This window comes from Protopterus annectens, chromosome 16.part0, assembly GCF_019279795.1.
Source record: "Protopterus annectens isolate FY-2018-M chromosome 16.part0, PAN1.0, whole genome shotgun sequence".
Taxonomy (NCBI): Eukaryota; Metazoa; Chordata; order Ceratodontiformes; family Protopteridae; genus Protopterus; species Protopterus annectens.
Genome location: NC_056750.1, coordinates 317,231,848 through 317,251,872, shown reverse-complemented (window position 1 = coordinate 317,251,872; position 20,025 = coordinate 317,231,848).

Here is a 20,025-nt window from a genome sequence, read left to right as displayed (position 1 = left end):
GCTTCATCAGTTAATGCCCTGATGTTTTCCTGCAGATCTACACAATACTGAATGAGAGTTTCTTTTATTTTCTGCTGTTCTTAGCTGGTTTATTTCCTGTAATGAACTCCATTGTCTTTTCTATACCTTATAGTTTCTTAACAGCACACACAAAAAAATTTTGCTCTAAAGTATCATCTGTTCTAGCTCTCTGGAGAGAGCCTTTGACTTAGGAATGGGATCCATTCCTGTCATGGTATTAGAAACCCAAATGACTTGCAGTAATAAAAAAGGGAGAGATCCTCTTTGGAGGGTTCCTATTGGAGAGATGAAAAGTCATCAAGCAAAGGAGAGTAGTAGTGCTGAAGTTGAATTCATCCTCAAGTCTTGGTGAGTACCTTCGCAAGGTGGACCTGTTTTTCACAAAATCTCACCAAGGTGATACGGATATATAGACTGTATTTATATAGCATATATCATGGACAGAAGTAAGTCAAAAACAAAAAAAAAAAATAGCTGGGTGCACAAATCCCAGGATAAAAAAGTGTCCAATCCTGGTAGGCACACTGGTGCCAGGACTGGAGAAAATGATCGTGCAGAATCCTCAAAATCCAGAAACATTCCTACAATGGGGCCAGGCCAGGCCCAAGGGGAGGATGCCCCCCCAATTGTTGAAAGAAGTAGAAGTCCACAAAAATCATAGAAACTGATAGGTCAGAGAAGAGCCATAAAAATAATAGAGTGGACTATTGAGGATAAGAAAAAAAGTTATGTATTGTTACTATTATGCAAAAAGCCCAGAATTATCTGACAAGGGGATATACAAAGAGATAAACTAGAGGAAAGAAAAATACTTTCACAGGAAAAACTGTCAGAAGCTTCAAATAAAAATGTGAGTTCATTACTACAACAGATTTTTGAAAAACAGTATATAGATCAAGAAACTTTGATCTGTTTGGAAAAAGAAGCACCTGAGGAAGTGTGAAAATGTAAACAAGATCTAGACAATTTTGAAAAGTATAAAAAAGAAATATGGACGTGGGCAAGAAAGAGAGATTTGATATGGTACAATATTTATGCAAAGGAGAAAGCTGAGTTAATTAGTATAGAGAAAGCAACCACAAAGATATTCAGAGAGAAATACAGGCAAAGACATCCAGATATGGAAAATTTCACAATAAAAAAAATAATATCTCAAAGATGGAATGTGGAAAAGAAGGTTGGTAAAGTAGAAGTTAAGGAAATAGAAGTTGAAGTTATGGAGTGTCTGTGGAGTGAAGGATTTAATGTAGAAAGTCTAACACAGACTACATCACATCATGATGGAGTGAGTCCCCAAAGTTAGGAGAAGAAGGAAGATCAGGAGATATCTGAAGAAGAAATAAGGACCTGGGAAAAAAAGAGAGATTTAATATGGTATAATATTTATACAAAGGAGAAAGCAAAACTAATCAGTACAAAAACAGCAGCACCAAAGATATTTGAAGAGAAATACAGGCAAAGGAATCTGGATATGGAAAACTTCACAATACAAAAAATAAGAAGATAAAGAGGAAAAGTAGAAAAAGTGATCAGTAATGGAGAAGTTAAAGAAATAGAAATTGATGTTATGGAGCACCTGCGAAGTGAAGGATTCAGTGTAGAAAATCTAATACAGAAAGCACCACAACATGATAGATCAATAGATATCCAAATTAAGGAGAAATCAGTGGAATAGGAAACAATTGGTCAGGTGCCATATCAACATATTTTGAAGCCTTCCACAGGAAACCAGTATAAATGTTCACTTAAAGCTAGACAGCAAGGGAAGGAACAGGAGACTGTGGAAACTGATGCAGTCAATGTTGAGGAGTGATAGGCCAGTGAGTTCCAATATGACAGAGCAACAGATGGCACAGAATGAAATTGAAGAGAAGGTACCACAGGAAGATGCTATAGAACTTTCTATAGAATGCCCGCAGGAAGTGGAAAACAAAAGATGTGCCCTCAGTCTGGAAGAAAATAAACTAATGGAAGAGTTGCTTGATTTAATGGACACAGATAGATATATTAAAATCAATGGAAGAAATAGATTGCAGAAGGTCAATAAAATCCCAAAAGTCAGAAGTCTAATAAAATAAATGAACACAGTAATTAGGACTGTCCATAAAGATCCATGTGATATAACAGAAGTAAACAGGATATGTTACTGTGCAGCAAAATTAATAACTGATAAAGTTCTACCACAAGAGCACAGGGTAGTGAGGCAAAGGAAGGGGAGAAATCGAATACCATCACTGAAGTATCGAATAATTAAAAGAATAAAGCAATTAAAACAAGAAGTGTCACTGTTAGAAGACTATAGATGAGGGAATAAATCAACAAATATACTAAGAAAGATAGATGTGATAAAAGCAGGGTGCAGTATTAGAACAGACCAGGATCTATCATGCACTATCGCAAATAATAAATTAAAACATTCAGGACAGGCCGAAAAACTTAGAAGATACACAGATAAATATAAAGGAAAAGTACAAAATAGGCAATTTAGTGATGATCCAAAAATGTTTTATAGAGAATTGGGAAACAAGTTAAAAGGAATCGAAAGACCGCCAAAAAAAGAAGAAATAGATGCATTTTGGAGAAGTATCTATGAAGATCCTGTGGAACACAACAAAGATGCTAAATGGATAAAAGAAGTAAAAGAAATAATAACTAGTTTAAAAGTACAGGATATGAAATGGGACAAAATAACAGCCAGAGAGATTGAAACAAAGTTAAGAAAAGCCTCTACTTGGAAAACTCTAGGCCCGGATGCAGTGCCTAGCTTTTGGTTAAAAGTATTGACATTTTTGCATGAAGACCTAGCCATGAGTAAGAACTATTTATATGCCCACCCCGAACAGACACCAATCTGACTAACAACAGGTAAAACAATGCTCCTACTTGAGTGAACTTGGAAGCTACGCCAAAAATTATAGACCAATAACTAGCCTTCCGACGATGTATAAACTATACATGGGAATTGATGCTGACAGAGTTTATAGTCATTTGGAAGAAAACTCAATTATGGCAGTAGAACAAAAGGGCAATAAAAGAAAGTCATTTGGAACAAAGGATCATTTGTTGTCAAAGTCATAGTGGAGAACTGCAAAAAGGGGAAGAATCTAAGTATTGCATGGGTTGACTACAAAACAGCATTTGATAGTATCCCACATTCATGGAAAAAAAGAGTGCTTAAAAATGTATAAGATACATTTTACACTGGCTGACTACGTTACAGTGACCATGAAACAATGGCAGACCAGTTTGCAATTAAACTATGATGAAGGATAAATTATTATCCCAGGGATAAAAATTCAAAGGGGGATATTCTAGAGTGACTGTCACCGTTGCTGTTCTGCCTTGCCCTTAATCCATTAAGCTGTTTACTTAACATCTTAGGCCATGGCTATAATTTGGCTCCTAGAAAACAACAAAGTCTAATTACTTCTCATCTTCTCTTTGTCGATGATTTAAAACTGTATAGCTCATCAGACTAGCAAGTGAAAGCACAGCTGCAGGTTGTCAAAACTTTTTCAGATGATATTAGAATGTCATTTGGCCTTGATAAATGTGCAAAAGCAACCTTCCAAGCAGAAAAACTGCAGCACCAGGAAACCATCAGTTTGGGACAAGAATGTGATATAAAAGAACTTTAGCAAGAGGGACTGTATAAATACTTGGGAACTAATGAAGGATCAGCAATAAAACATGAACAAATATGAGTAAAACTTAGTAAGGAATATTTTAGAAGACTTAAATTAATCCTGAAAACAACATTGACGTCTAAGAACAAAATCCAAGCTATAAACCAATTTGCTCTTCCTGTCCTAACTTACCATTTTGGAGTGATTGATTGGCCCCAAAATGCGTTGGATAAATTAGATATTAAAACAAGAAGGATACTTCATGCTCACCAAATGATTTATAAAAATCAGTGCATACCAAGATTATATATTCCCCATTCCAAAGAAGGGATGGGCCTCCTTGAAATTGATTACATGTATAGATCTGCAATCATGGGACTCCACACATATCTGATGACATCACAAGACCTAAATGTAGTGAAAGTTTTGAAACATGAGGAGAATAAATCTAAGATGACTTCCCTGCTTAACATAGCAGAAGCATATCGCCATCAAGCAGGAATGGAAATCAAACCAGAAGTAGATAGAAATCAGGCAGCAACGGAATGTGCCAAAAAATAATAAAAAAAGAATATAAGGTGAAGGTTCAGATGAAAAGGAAAGAAATGTGGAAAATGCATAAATATAGTTGCAAGTATAGAAAACTTCTGGAAGAACTTCATGTTGATCAGGAACGAATGCAGGAATGGTTAAGTAGAGGTGAACTCAAACCAAGAGATGAAAAGTTAATATTGGAGGCACAAGATAGTGGGCTACGTACACGTTGGTTTACAAAGTCCATTGAGCATGTGGAAGAAACAGACAAATGTAGGTTTTATAAAACAGAATTGGAAAATGTCACACACCTAGTTGTTGGTTGTGATATACCAATGGCAGAAGGACTGAATACTAAAAGGCCTAATAATGTGGCAAGACTGCTGCACTGGGGATTATGCAAACATTATGGTGCTGAAGTGGCTGAAAAACACTGGAAACATGAGAAACAAAGCATCATAGAAAATAATGGTCTACATCACATGGGATCATCCATTGCCAACAGTTCAAAAGAAAGATGCTAGAAAACTGGATATAGTGGTCCAAGAAAAAAAGACAAAAGTCGCATTGATCATTGAAATCACCACACCCATTGACTACAGTGTTCCGTGTACAGACACACAAAGTCATAAAATATCAGGATCTGCAAGCAGAAACTAGAGCAATGGAAGAAGGAAACCCAGATAGTTCTGATAGTAGTTGGAGCAATGGGTCTTATAAAAAAAGAGTCTACAATCATATTGAGATATGCTACCAATACACGTAATGCTGTACGAATTACAGGCACATTGTGGATGCTGTGAAGAGAACTTTTGGCTGACATCAAAGAGTGAAACAATACTAAATTCATGAACTTTAATCGTACTTTGACTTAGGAAAGGGCTCCATTCCCGTCATGGTATTAGAAACCCAAATGATTTGGAGAAATTAAAAACGGGAGAATCTTTAGAGCAGAGTCATTATTTTCAGCTATTGTCATTCTGCTGTACCACAGCACTGTTTATGACCATACATGGTTAGCCCACACCATTATCTTGCTGTATCTCAGCAAACCCTTACATTAATTTCCTTCCATGACAGCAGCATTGGTATTATTTTGCCTATTACCTCTTCTATTGCTTGTATTCAATACAGGCAATTCATTATCAGTTTTACCAGGTTGATAATTTTTGATACAATTTTTTTTTATGTTACACAGCAGTGACCCCCTTTTCATTCTTAGATTGTTTATGTTTAGAATCAATCCCTCTTTCTTGATTTATACAATTAATCCATTTTCCTTGTGAGAGTTTTAACTTTTTTAAAGCATCACGTTTCCTTGCTTTACTCAACAATAGCCCCCTGTCCCTGTTAGAGGGTATTACTTTTTTAAATTAGCACATTGTGTCAACTTTAATTTTACAAATTGCTACCAAAGCTTTGGTAAAGCCACTTTGTCTCTCTCACAAACACACACGCAAACTTTTCTTTTCGGCATGTCTGTAGTATAACACCAAAAAAGAACTTTACTTTCCAAGCTATCATTTTTTTATAACTGGAACAAGCATCTATATTGTCACAGTGAGGACATTAATGTAGGTATATAATTTACTTTTAACAATTCAGTAGTCAGGAAGACTTGCTTTTTACTTTGGCATTTGATACACTTCAGTACAGGTTTCCTACTGTTACCTAGACAGCACTTAACACAGTTTAATGCTGCATAAACTTACATATTTTGCTAATGACAGCACCTAGTAAAATTCCTTGGTTTCGCATTTTGTCTCAAGCAGTACATAGTCGGATTCAAAACTGTATACACTTTGCCACAGACAGCACCTTATAAGATCCAGTATTGTATAAAGTTCTAAAATTTGTTGGTGCTTTCCATACAGTGCAGGCTTATTTGCTTTTTATTTATGAGCAAGCAGGGCTTACAATAGTCATTTGCATCATTTAACAAAATAGTGTATTTCAGAAACTATGCAGTTCTAATCAGAAAACACTAGCATACAGTAATTTTCAGTTGCTTTAAACACAGGACAACTCACAATTGCAAGAAATGTCTGGTTCATGTAAGCAGTATAGTTTGCTATTCACTTTCATTAAAGACAGGACAATTCACAGATGCAAGAAATGCCTGGTTTATATGCACAGTGTTTTTTCATTGTTGCAATAGATCATACTCTGAATCTTTTCAGTTGCTTGCTAAGATTTCGCTCTGTACACTATGAAGTTATTAGCCTTCTATCCAACAACCAACAATTCAGTTATAAAATGTTACCACTTGTTTGGAGTCCTTTTACCACAGCACACAGTTCATTTACATGCCACAGAACTTTCTCAGTTGAATTTTGTTGTAGTCACATGGCAAACAGAAAAAATATAGAAATGCTACTGGATTTACTTCTGTGGATCAATACATTTCAGATAACTTTTCAGAAATGAGAAAACAAAGTAGGATCACGTAGTGTTAAACAACCCAAAAACACCAAAGTACGTGTAGACTGAAAGACCATAGTATAAAACTTGAAGAAGAACCGCAGACAACTAAATCCATTTGTACTGTTTAATCATACACAAAAATACTGGCACAAAAATCATAGGTAGGTACTAGGCTATCTGCCCAAGGGCATCCACAAACCTAGCCAGAGTGTGTTGGTTTTCACCGCCCCATTGATTAATTAACTGAGACTCTGCCAAGCAGAGCCAATGAAGTGATCCCGATTCCCAGGGGTGTATTTTCTGTTACCCATCCACTCGTCAAGGTTTCTGTTGAAGAGTGTTAGTGAGGGGCTCTGCCTAATGTAGTTAGGAGTTTTGTTACAAAGCATGGGGAGTCTCTGTGACATGAATTTATCCCTTCAGCATGTTCTATTTATTGTTGTGGCGAGGTTTAGCTCACTAGAGCGCATGGCTCACAGTGACTTGGATTTCTTTAGGTGGAGCATGTCCATCAATTCTGAGTTGGACATGGCTTTGTAAGTCAGGCAGAGATCACCTCTGGGTAAGCGATATGCTACTGAGTACAGCCTGAGTTTTTTCAATCGGGCTGCATAAGACATATGTTTGAGGCCAGTAATCCTCTTGGTGAGGTGCTTTTGTGGTCTTTCCAGCTGTTGGAAGTGTCTTGTAAGGTACATCCCAAATGGGGCATTGTACTCTATGATGGGTCTGATGAGTGATGAGTAGAGGGGCACTATAACCTCTTTATTTCTAGATGCAAACCCTTTAGTAATTAGATGGGCCACATAGAAGGATTTCCTAACTACTTTGGCAATATGATTGTCAAAGGAGAGATTACTGTCTACCTGGGTCCCCAGGTCTCTTATTAAGGGGGCCGCCGCCTATGTAGTAATTCGTGGGTGTTTTTGAGGCCATGACTTTGACACCAGGTGTCTGTCTCCGTAAGGCCTTTTTGAAGGCTGTCCGTGTCAGCGGGAGAGTCAATTATGGCTCCCAGTTTGCAGTCATCAGTGGACTTGGTTAGCCATAGTCCTCCTGTGTTTGCCTGTACTTCTGAGAAGTATATGCCAAACAGTAGGGGTCCCAGGACCCAATCATTAAGAACTTTCGTCCCTGTGTATAGACTTCATCAGAACTATTTAAACAATCTCTTGTGCCAGTATTTTTGTGTATGATTAAACAGTACACTGAATTCCTTGGTTCTTGGTTAACTTTTCAGAAATGCTATACCACTGTCTTCTAGCATCATTAACACTTCACACATTGCTTAGACTGTAGTTGGAAACATGCAATGTAGTCAACATTTCCAGTGCACACTTCAAATATGCTTGACTTATTTTTTCTCAGAAAGTGAGTGCAACACTTTTCCATATTTAGAATTATCTGACTTAATTTCGCAGAAAAACAGTGTAAATACACTGTATATTAGTTATTAATTCACTTTTTAGGCACACACAATTCTCACACTTTGCATTTGCTATCAAGACTTTCTTATTTTTGAATAATTTCTATAGCCTTTCCTTAGTCACAGGGAATTTGACACTACAATGCTTTATATTTCATTTAAAATGCAGATACAGCAAGCTGCTTTTTCTCATTTTGAAAACTATCTACCATTTTGCCATATTCCCTACTTGCTACAATTACTTATTTAACCAGTATTGTTAAGCATGTGCTTCATACTGCAACAGCACTTTCCCAATACATTTATTTCAACAGCTTAGTACATTCAACATGCACTCCTCTGGTAATCAACTTGCTAGTAATTTACTATGTGCTTCTTTTGGTAAGCAAGTTTCTGGCAATTTATATCATGTTGTAAAGGCATTCAACATTACTTGCCATTTTTACCACTGTTTTGTCATGCCATATACTTGTCTTAAACTTACTTCAAGAATTGATTTAATTACTTCTTTCTCAGAGCCTTGCATCTGCATCTGGCTTTACTTCTAAGTCTGCTTGGTTGTGGCAAAGAAAAAAGCCATTCACTGCATTTAACATTCACTTAAGAATTAATCCAAAAGGTCTTTCCTGAGAGGGTCGCTGTCCAACCCCATTTCAATAAATGCACTTCTTTCAAGAATACATTACTTCTGAACATCAATTTTGCCAGAAACGCAGTAACTCAGAAATCTTCTTATGCTTTCTCACTGTGGATTTTCACAGCACAAATCCCTGTTTACCAAAAAGAAAGACGTCTCTCAACAAGCATACACTTAATTTCTTTTCTCTGCGGACAGTTGCAGTAACACTCAAGAAAGCAGCAGCTGACGTGTGTAAACTAGCTCACAAAGTATTAGTACTTGCAGACAGCAATGCAGAAATACACAATATTGTAGTTTGACATATGTATTAAACCTGACAGTATCCAACAAAAACACCAGTGTAGTATATGAACAAGGAGGCACTATTCTATGCAATAAATGTACTGTTCCATTTATTAAGGATGCATTACTAAAGATAATAGGCTTAACTATTCAGCAGAAAAAAATAAACAAAAACAGTCTTGCACTTCTGGTTGTACAGCCAGCATAGTTACAAATAGTCTCAGGTAAATTCCAGGTAATTCTTTAAAAATATCCACAGGACTTTTTCTGTTGCTCTTTGATGTCTTCTAGTAAGTTCCCCATTTGGCTTCTAGCAATAACATCTACTCTTGCCCTAACATTTCCTCTTGAAAGAGAGGAAATGTCTCTATTTAATCAGTGGCTGAGTTCTTTCTGAGTACTTCTCTCTCCCCAATTGTTTTTTGATGAATTCATAACTGAAGGATATTTGATTGGATTGAATATCTCTCTCTCTCTCTCTCTCTATATATATATATATATATATATATATATATATATACACATATGTGTGTGTGTTATTTATGGTTAACTAGACTGAATAATCTAAATGTTGGCAACACTAACATTGACAACAAAACATCAACAAGCTACTGCACATGTTCTGAGGATTAACCTCAGAATGTGCAGCCCCTGCTTATTATTTATTTCATCTCCAAGACTGCATAATCTCCAGGGAATGGGGATGTTCCTCTGCCCTGGGATTGTTGATCTTGCATACCTATTGATCATCGTTTTGTCAACCGAAGTGCGTCAGCAAAACAGAGATTATGTCATTTGATATGTTTGATATTTCAAACCACTATATCTATATCTATATATACACATTTATAAATATAAATATTTATATATATATATATATATATATATATATATATGTATATATATATATATATATATATATATATGTATATATATATATATATATATATATATATATATGTATGTATATATATATATATATATATATATATATATATATATATATATATATATATATAGGACTACTTTGGAAGCTTGAAGTTTCAAAACTTCAAACTTCATATGGTCGAGACCATAAGATTGAAGTTTTGAAACTTTGAACAGTTTAAATGGAGATCACCATACACCATGGAACAGAAAATGTATCATTCTCTTCACTGCAGTGTGATCTTGGAGTTGGCACATTTAATTAGCAGGGGGTGTAGGGGGGCAAGCCCCCATGCATAAACATAAAAAAATGTGTTTTTATTAATTTTTTAATTGAAGTTTCGAACTTTCAAAACTTTGATGTTATGGTGTCAACCATATGAAGTTCGAAGTTTTGAATGTTCGAGCTTCCAAAGTGGATCTATATATATATATATATATATATATATATATATATATATATATATATATATATATATATATATTTATGGATTCACTATACAATCTTGAAATATTGAAATATCGAATTTCAGTATTTCGTGACTGAATAGTCGAACACTCACATACCCGAAAACACAAAACCACGAATATCACAATCACGACCATACACACACACACACACACCTACCTAACTACACTAAAACGAACAAAACAACACACAAAATCACAACATAGTACACACACAAACACACCTACCCTACCTATAAGCAGGGGGGCAAGCACCCCTGCACCACCCCATGTGGGGGTCTGCACCCCCCACCCCCCCTACTTATATATACAAACTCCGAGGTTGCACTAAACACACAAACACACAAAAAACACCACCACACACACTAACATCCCTCTCCAATACCCTTAAACAAAGACCACTTACCTAAAACCCCAGATAAATCCACAAACCGCATCTCAAGAACACGACACCACGATAGCAGATTCAACATTTCAGTAGTTGATATACTGCAGTTTCGTATAACTGCAGTTTCGTGTATTCCATCTCGACGTACTGAAATTCAGCATTTCAGTATGTCAAGATTCTCTAGTGTTTATATATATATATATATATATATATATATATATATATATATATATATATATATATATATATATATATATATATATATATATATATATATATATATATGTAGTTCTACTTGAAAAAGTTGACTTACCTGAACATTGACTCTTGTAATGGCAAGACCACAACATTGGCGATTTACAACAGAGAACTCCCAGAATGGTGAATTTCACCTCGAGGAAACTAATTACTTGGCCACCACGATGAACTTTGCCCTTTCCTCCAGTATAGTGCGACTCGGAGTTGGTATATTTAGGTAGGGGTGTGTGTGTGGGCAGGTGAAGCCTCCCCACTCCTGTGGGTTTTATTTATGTACTATTTTATTTTATTTTTTCCAATGCAGTGGGTTTGATTTACAAATTGTGTTATTTTCTGGGAAACTAACCACTTGGCCACCACTGAGAAATATAACATAATTTGTAAATTAAACTCACTGTATTGGAAAAAATAAAATAATACATAAGTAAAACCCACCGGAGTGGGTGGCTTCCCCCCCCCACACACCCCCAACCTAAATATACCAACGCCAAGATCGTACTATATTGGAGGAAAGGGCAAAGTTCATCAGTGGTGACCAAGTGGTTATTTTCCTGGTTGTGAAATTCTCTGTTCCGGGAGTTTACTGTTGTAAATTGTCAATGTTGTGGTCTCACCATTACAAGAGTTGACGTTTGGGTAAGTTGATCTTTTTAAGTAGAACCATATACATATATATATTTATGTACATACATACATATATGATGTGTGTGCGTGTGTGTAAAACTGCAATGCCAAACAGCATAATTGTAGAGTTAGTAGTTTTATTTTTATTATATTAACACAATTGTGGCAGGTCTAGCCATCTGGAAGTGTGAGCATTGTCTCTAGATGATTGTCTCTGTTTCACATGTGCAAAAAAGAGAAAAAGAGGTATTGGATGGATGGATGGATAAATAAACAATATTTTCAGATTGTGCTTCTTTTATAGGCTAGTGTTACAGATTACTGTACCAAAATAAAAATGAAGGACAGCGTTAATGAAAAACCTGGAAACAAGAACTATTTGTCTCTAAACCGAGCTACAATTAAAGTTAATGAGAATCATTTTTAATAAATGGATATTTAGAATTCCAGACAAGTCAGTAATAAAAAAAAAAAAAAACACAGAAATATTATTCTGACCTGCATTTAAAGTCTCTGTAATGTCAGTTTTTGGAAACTGCAGTGACCTTGTTTATGAATTAATCTATACATTTTTATCAAGGTACTAGATGGGCATATTACTAAATATAATAACCAAGTTTACAGTTTTTAATCAAAGCTAAATTATATCACTCATGCTCTGTTATATGCAGCAGTATTGAGTGTTAAACAGCTATTATTTTGGTATGATATACCATACGTAGAAAAAATATCTAAAAGTGTATCTACTAATAATTTTGTTATGGCCAGAGTAGTAAACTTATTTTGATGGCTTGATTCATACATTCCTCAAGCAATCTGAAAACAATGCTTTTAAATTAGAACTTGGACAAGGTTGTAAGGTGTTATTCAACATAATTTAAGCAAGTCATTCATTCATTTTCTGAATTCCTTGTCCTAGCAAAGGTTACATTGGAAACAAGGATAATAAGGTAGACCAAAATTCCATTCTCCCAGTAACAGTTTCCTTCCTGTCCTCTGGGATCCCTAGAAATTCCCAGGCAAGATGTACTAATTTCTGTCAAATGTCATTACAACAGAGAATGGATCAGCCGTGCATTTCATAGTGGACTGTACAAATATGGTAACTTTTGTGGGTACAATTGGTCTTGAACATTATGTTAATCTCTTAATAGCTCCTGATTCTTGTTAACATATTTAGAGCTTTTCTATAGCACTTCAATCTTTTCAGCATCTATTGCATCAGGTAATATTCATAAATGGGTGCAGTAGTACAGCTGCCTGTTCCTCCCTTCCTCTGTTCACTAATCTTTTCTTTTTGAACATTCTTGGTTCTTCCTCCACATTCTGACATCAGTCACCTTTTGTCTGTTATCTCGTTTTCTCCCCTGTCTTGGGTAATAAGTGATTAATATTGTTTGTATTGTGGAGGGAAGCTTTTACTATAGACAGTCATCATACTGTACACTATCCCTCACAGTGATCAAATCCTAGATGTGCATACTTCCATGTGCCCAGAATATGTTAGGCTGGAGCCATTCCCCTGTCATCACTATGACTGTAATGCTGTCAGGCTTCTGTAAGGAATTCCTGTGATGGCAATACGTTGTCCTGCACACTACCATAAAACATGAAGAAGAGAAAAGCCACTCGGTCCTTTTCACTTTGGCTGACCCTGCGGCACATGACGTCAAATCCAGATGATGGATGGCATGGCCATACATCCTGCCCTTATACCATAAAGTCTCTCAACCCTTTATAGTATATCATAAGAATGAAACTGCTTTCTTGACTGCACTGTACAATACAGTACATTGAAGGCTTTAGCATAATAGAGTAAATTACTGTTAATTTGTTTTGTTTTTAGTGACTATCATTATAATGAAAAGTATATTTAAAATTTGGCCATAAGGGTCAGTAAAACACCTTGCAGATTCAGTCCACTGGTGTAGAATCAAGACGTCTGCCATTCTGGGCAGCATCAGTTTGTGCCATGCATATCCTTTAAGTTTGCTGTTCATCCTTGTGGGGCCATTAGTGGAAGTTAAAGTTGGTAGGAAAGCAGGCAAACTGTCCACAGAAGCTGTACTAGTACACCAAGAATCCCACAGGCATAGATAGGTAAACTGACCTCAGAAGCTTTAGTACTACACCAGAAATCTTACAGGTATAGGAAGGTAACCTGACCTCAGAAGCTGTAGTACTGCACCAGAAACCCTACTGTTATAGGTAGGTAAACTGGCCTCAGAAGTTGTACTAGTATACCAGGAATTCTACAGGCATAGATAGATAAATTCTCCTCATAAGCTGTAGTACTACACCTTGAATCCTACAGGCATACATAGGTAAACTCTCCTCGTAAGCTGTAGTAGTGCTCCAGGAATTATACAGGTATATGTAAGAAAACTGTCCTGAAGCTGTACTAGTACACCAGGAATCCTACCAGCATAGATAGATAAACTGTCCCCAGAAGCTGCAGTGGTATAGCAAGAATTGTACAGGCATGACAGGTAAAGTGTCCTTGGAAGCTGTAGCATACAGGAATCTTACAGACATAGGTAGGTAAACTGTCCTCAGAAGCTGTAGTGGTTCAGCAGGAATCCTACAGACACCGACTGCGCTCTGTCCACAGAAGCTGCAGTGGTACAGCAGGAATCCTACAGACATAGGTAGTTAAACTCTCCTCAGAAGCTGTAGTGGTACAGCAGGAATTCTACAGACATAGACAGGTACTCTGTCCACAGAAGCTGCAGTGGTACAGCAGGAATCCTACAGACATAGACAGGTACCCTGTCCACAGAAGCTGCAGTGATACAGCAGGAATCCTACAGACATAGACAGGTACTCTGTCCACAGAAGCTGTAGTGATGTATCAGGTATCCTACAAGTGTCTATATGAGCATAGAAACAAGCATAAAGATGACTGCAGGTGTGTGTCATCCACGGGGTGAGAAAAAAGTAGACACCAGCAGCCCTGGCAAACTGTAGGATGGATTAAAGTGCAGAAGTCTTCCTAGACAAAGCTGTTTCTCTAGGTGTTAACAACATGTAACATAACAGTGGTTATTTCTCCTCCATTACACCATGAGGGATAAACAAGAAGTCAGTGGAGATTCACAATACCACTTAATAATCAAACTGCGATAAATGTAAAGGTAAACATGGTATGGCCCTGACTGCTTGGCTAGCTGAAGCTGATAAAATGTGCAGAATACAAAGTAATAAAAAGCAGAGAATCTTGCCTATTTGCTACATTACATATAATGGTTCTTATCATAGCTCAATGCTTCTGTTGTTCACTACTGTTTATTTACTGCATATTCTGCTCCATAGCAACCTGTCTTGGCAAGTGTAGTGTCTTTCGACAACACCAACAGGCTGTTGCTGACCTTTTTAACTAGCTAGGAATTAAATCTAATTATGACTCATGCATGCAGCCCTGTTCTTGTGACTTTGTCACTCAATGCATTCCTCCACTTTGAAAGCACATTGTATAGCATTTGCTTTTGTTTCAGACAAGTCAGCTAATTTCCCATTTTGTGTATACATACAAAGGGAACACACACACACACACACACACACACACACACACACACACACACACACACACACACACACATATATATATATATATATATGTAGAGGGTTTATCCTGAAATACAGAGACTAAATGGCCAAAAGTTTGGACTTAAATATAATAAGTCTGAGTTGCCATTTCTTGGAATATTCTCTTTTCTCTGAGTTATGGTGATCTCAGAGTTGGTATATATAAGTTTGGGAGATGTGGGGGTACAGGGTGGGCTCGCCCCCTCTGGAAAAAGAAGTTTAAAGGACAAGAGAGACTTTCAAAATTCACTATTCTCCTGTGTTTTTTGGTCTTTTTTTTTTGGCTTATTGGCACTTGGCATTTTGAGTGCTGACATTTCAACATGGAGCAGATTGGCATGTTGATGTTGGTGAAATTAGTTTTTAATCTGAGTGTTTAGGAACTGGGAGTGGAACAACAATAAAGTTTCACATGGAGCTTTACTTTGCGAACCACAGATGAAATTTGAATATTTGCATTTCAGCAAATGAATGCTGCAATGCTTGGGAAAGGGAATACATTTTCATGGTATTTCCCTTCTTCCATGGTATGTGACTGTTGACCTAAAATAAGGGCTAAAGGAGTCTGAGGGACACACGGAAAATTCAGAATGCTTTTGTTGTTGTCATTTTCTGTTTTCAGTTTTACTGTTTAGAGTATTTTATAGCTTTAGATTTAATATTGCAGGATGGAATGGTCCTGTCTTTATTATTTCATAATACAGCCAAACCATTTTACCTTCATTTATATATATATATATATATATATATATATGTGTGTGTGTGTGTAAAATGCTATGCTCTGTGTCCTACATTTTTGTAGACAAACTCTTTAGTTTTGCCCTACATTTCTAGCATGAACAGCACTGTCACATGTCACAGCTACAGCTTACACATGTTCCCATAATTTCTGTGAACACCTGACAACACCTCTTACTATTGTTGTCTTATAAGTTTGAATGGGCCCATGGACCTCCAGCCCAAATAATATTCTATTATCTAAAGCAGGGGATCACCAATAACCAGTAATACTCGCAAAGGCTTGGTTGATTGTTATGTTGCATTGTATTCTTTCTAGCTCATTTAGGCATTCTAAAAAGAGTTTACACATTCTTTCTGACTCTTTATATATTCAATCACAGTTAAGCAGATTTGTGACTCATTTTGTGATCCTAAAATGGCACAATTAGCATTTGTGCTCTTACTTTTAAAATAAAAACTGAAAAAAAACCCTCTTGATGTTGATTCCTCCTTCCACTAGCTGTAGGACATATTTAAAACTGCTGGATGGAAAGACAGCAGCAATGTCATCAGATGATTCACACACTCTGTAATTTGTAGGGTAAGTAAGTTTAGGATGAGCTTTGTTCATTAGAAGAAATAATAGTGGTGCCTTTAGTAAGTGCAGGACAGGCAGTGGGGACTGTCAGTCCATTGTCAAGTACTGCTGTTATCTCCTCAAGCAATGTCACACAATTGAAAAGGTAAGATCCCCTCTTAACAAATCCATACCTTTCTGTATCAGAAGTATGTTTCCTGCATGTCACTGGGGCTTTCTCTATTATTTTACGTAAAAGTTGGTCAAGCTGATGAATTAAAACTGGGTTTGACTTGACCCAATCCCTGGTTATAAACTGATACCCCTGCAACCTGTCACAATAGATCAAGGATGCATCCGCAAAGTAACACATTGTTTACCAAGATTGCTTGGAATTTGCTGAGATCTTCTTTGATTGTTTAAAATAAATTATCAGTTATGATACCTTGTTCCATAGAACTACTTAGTACTTTAAATTGTATCTTTTTCTCTAGTTAACATATCTGTAGTTTTCTAAGGGACATCCTGTGGTGCCCCTTCACTGACCCAGTAATCAAGGAGCCTCAGTCCTCACCACTGGCAACAGTGAGGGACATACACAATGGGAGGATGACATGTACACATGCAGTAAAGTACAATTTCCTGTAAGAGCACACAGAGATGACAGTCAGTCTGGGGCCGGTTTCTCCCTCTTCCTCCAGATCCCCAATAAGACTCCCCACTGGCACAGTTATAGGGTTAAGATCTCAGCTGAGGGGTCAAGCCAAAACCTCCAGCTTAAATATGTCTCACAAATATCAGCCACAAAGATAGGTTTAAATATACTTAATACTAAATAATAAAAGAACAAGACATTACTCAATAAATCAACAAATAGTTAATTCATTGTTCAGAATCACAGGAAATATTTTAAAACAAGATTGCAGGACAATCTCAAATAAATACAGAAAACAACTAAACTAATTTTTATTCTATTCCTATCTATATTGAAAAGAAATTACTGTACCCTAGTTACTTACTATTAGCAAGGCAAATGCAGATGGTGATGTTGAGTGGATGTTTCCAGTTCCAAGACAAGATAAAAAATGAAAAGTGTTTCTGTTAGAGAGTTCTTAAATCAATATCAAATATTACTGCTGGGCTAGCTTGGATAATATTGCTTTTTGTCACCTAACTTTAGTTCCCAAACTAAACCAGAAACTAACATCTCTGTGTTAAAAATACATATTTCTCAGATCTTTGTAGATCTTGGAAGTCGTAAAACAATAAAACACTTTTACATTTGAAACCTAGTAATTATTTCTGTTTCAAGGCAATACAAAAACTTCTAGATCTAGACAGTCTGTCTTCTTGCTGCATTGAAACTAACTTTTATAGCACATCGTAAAGCACTTAATTTCACCTTATTTTCTTGAAGTTTTGTAAGTTAATATTCTATGTTCCAGCAGGGTATGCTGTGGTTACATTCTTGAAGCTCAATACATAACATACAGTTTTGTATAAATCATATCAATATTCACAAATGACGTAGAATTACTTGGAAAATTCCAGATAGCTGGGCTGGCAGTGTCACATTTTTCTCCTCCCTGAAAACTCAAGCTAATTTTTCAAGTGACCCTTGAGAAACGTTGCTTGAGATGGTTGAGCCTATCTGGGAATACCTTACTCCATTCCCTGTCTTGAGAGCCCATCTGTGTTGGCATTGCTAACCCCACTGTGGTGCTGCACTGTCATATCATATACTTGCAACCCTAGGCTCCACCTTAGTAACTTGGCATTTTGTTGGCTGGCTTGATGTAGCCATGTTAAGATATTGTGGTCTGTAATTACAGTGAATTTCCTTCCATACAGATAAGGCTGAAGTTTCTGCAGTGCCCACACTATGGCTAGACATTCCTTTACTACAGCTGCATAGCATTCCTCCCTGGGTTGGAGCCTACAGCTGAGATATACCACTGGGTGCTCTTCTCCCTCTGAATGAACCTGGCGAAGTACAGCCCCCACTTCATGGTTTGAAGCATCCACCTGTACAACAAATTCTTTGCTGTAATTTGAACTGGCTAACACATGGCACTCTCTCAAAGCTCCTTTAAGCTTTTGGAATGCCTGCTCACATGCTGGGGTCCACACTACCTTTTCTGGCCTGTTTTTTTTTGTCACATCTGTGAGGGGGAGCAGCTATGGTACTATAATGGGGACAAAGTTTCTGTAGTACCCTGCTGTCCCTAAGAATGTCCTCACCTGCTTTTTGGTAACAGGGGCAGGCCATGCCTGAATGGCTTTCACTTTAGCAGGTTCTGGCCTGATCTTACCACTCCCCACTCTATGTCCCAGGTAGGAGACCTTTGCCATACCTGCCTGACATTTGCTGGGCTTAATGGTCAACCCTGCCCTCTGTAGTCTTCCCAGCACCTTCCTGACATGCTGAAAGTGCTCTTGCTAGGAATGGCTGTAGATAGCAATATTATCTAGGTAAGCAAGGGCAAAATCTCCTGCTCCTGCTAGGATATGATTTAACAGCCTCTGGGAAGTCACTGGGGCATTTTTCATTCTAAAGGGCATCTTTGTGAACTCATACAAGCCAAGTCAAGGGCACCTGCCAGTAACCCTTGGTAAGATCAATGGCAGTAAGATACCTAGCCTCACCCAGCTACTCTAGGGCTTCATCTGTCCTAGGCAAGGGGTAAGCATCTGACTCTGTGTGACTATTTAATTTCCTGTAGTCCACACAGAACCTGGTGCTGCCATCCTTCTTTAGTACCGGCATCACTGGGGAGGTCCAGGGACTGCTGGACTCTTGGATTCCTGGGTTACTCCCAGTTTCAACATCTCCTGTATCTCCTCCCTCAGAGTCTGTCTGACTCGCTCAGGCACCCTGGAAAAGGACCTGCTTTATAGGTCTTTTGGGCCCTGTATCCACATGGTGCTGCAAAAGGTGGGTGCACCCTGGTTTCACAGTGAACATGTCCCCAAACTCCTAGAACACTGCTCAGATTTCTCGAACTTGGGTAGGGTATAGCTGCTGGGACATTGCTATCTCTTCCACCGAGGTGTCAGTCCAAGCCTCACTGAGGAGATAAGTCATCAGATCCCTCTCAGACTCCTCCTGCCATCAACTGCAAATACTCAGCACAAGGGCCTCTCTATCATGATAAGGCTTCATCATGTTAACATGGCACAATTTGTGCCCCTGCCTCCTGCTTAGCAGTTCTGCCATGTAGTTAACATCAGTGACCTTCCTTAGCACCTTCAAGGTCCCTCCCAAGCTGCCTGCAGCTTTTTGTGTCTGACAGGAATGAGAAACATCACCTGCTGCCCCACAGCATACTCTTGGGTTCAAGCCTTCCTATCATTACCAGATCTTTTTCTGCTGTTGGGCCCCAGACAAGTTCTCATGGGCCAAGGCCATGAGCTCCCTAAGCCTCGTTCTGAGGTTTAGGACATATGCCACAACAGACTCCTTGTGGGATTTACACTCACCCTCCAGGTCATCACAAATAAAATTTAAATGCCCCCTCACCTTAT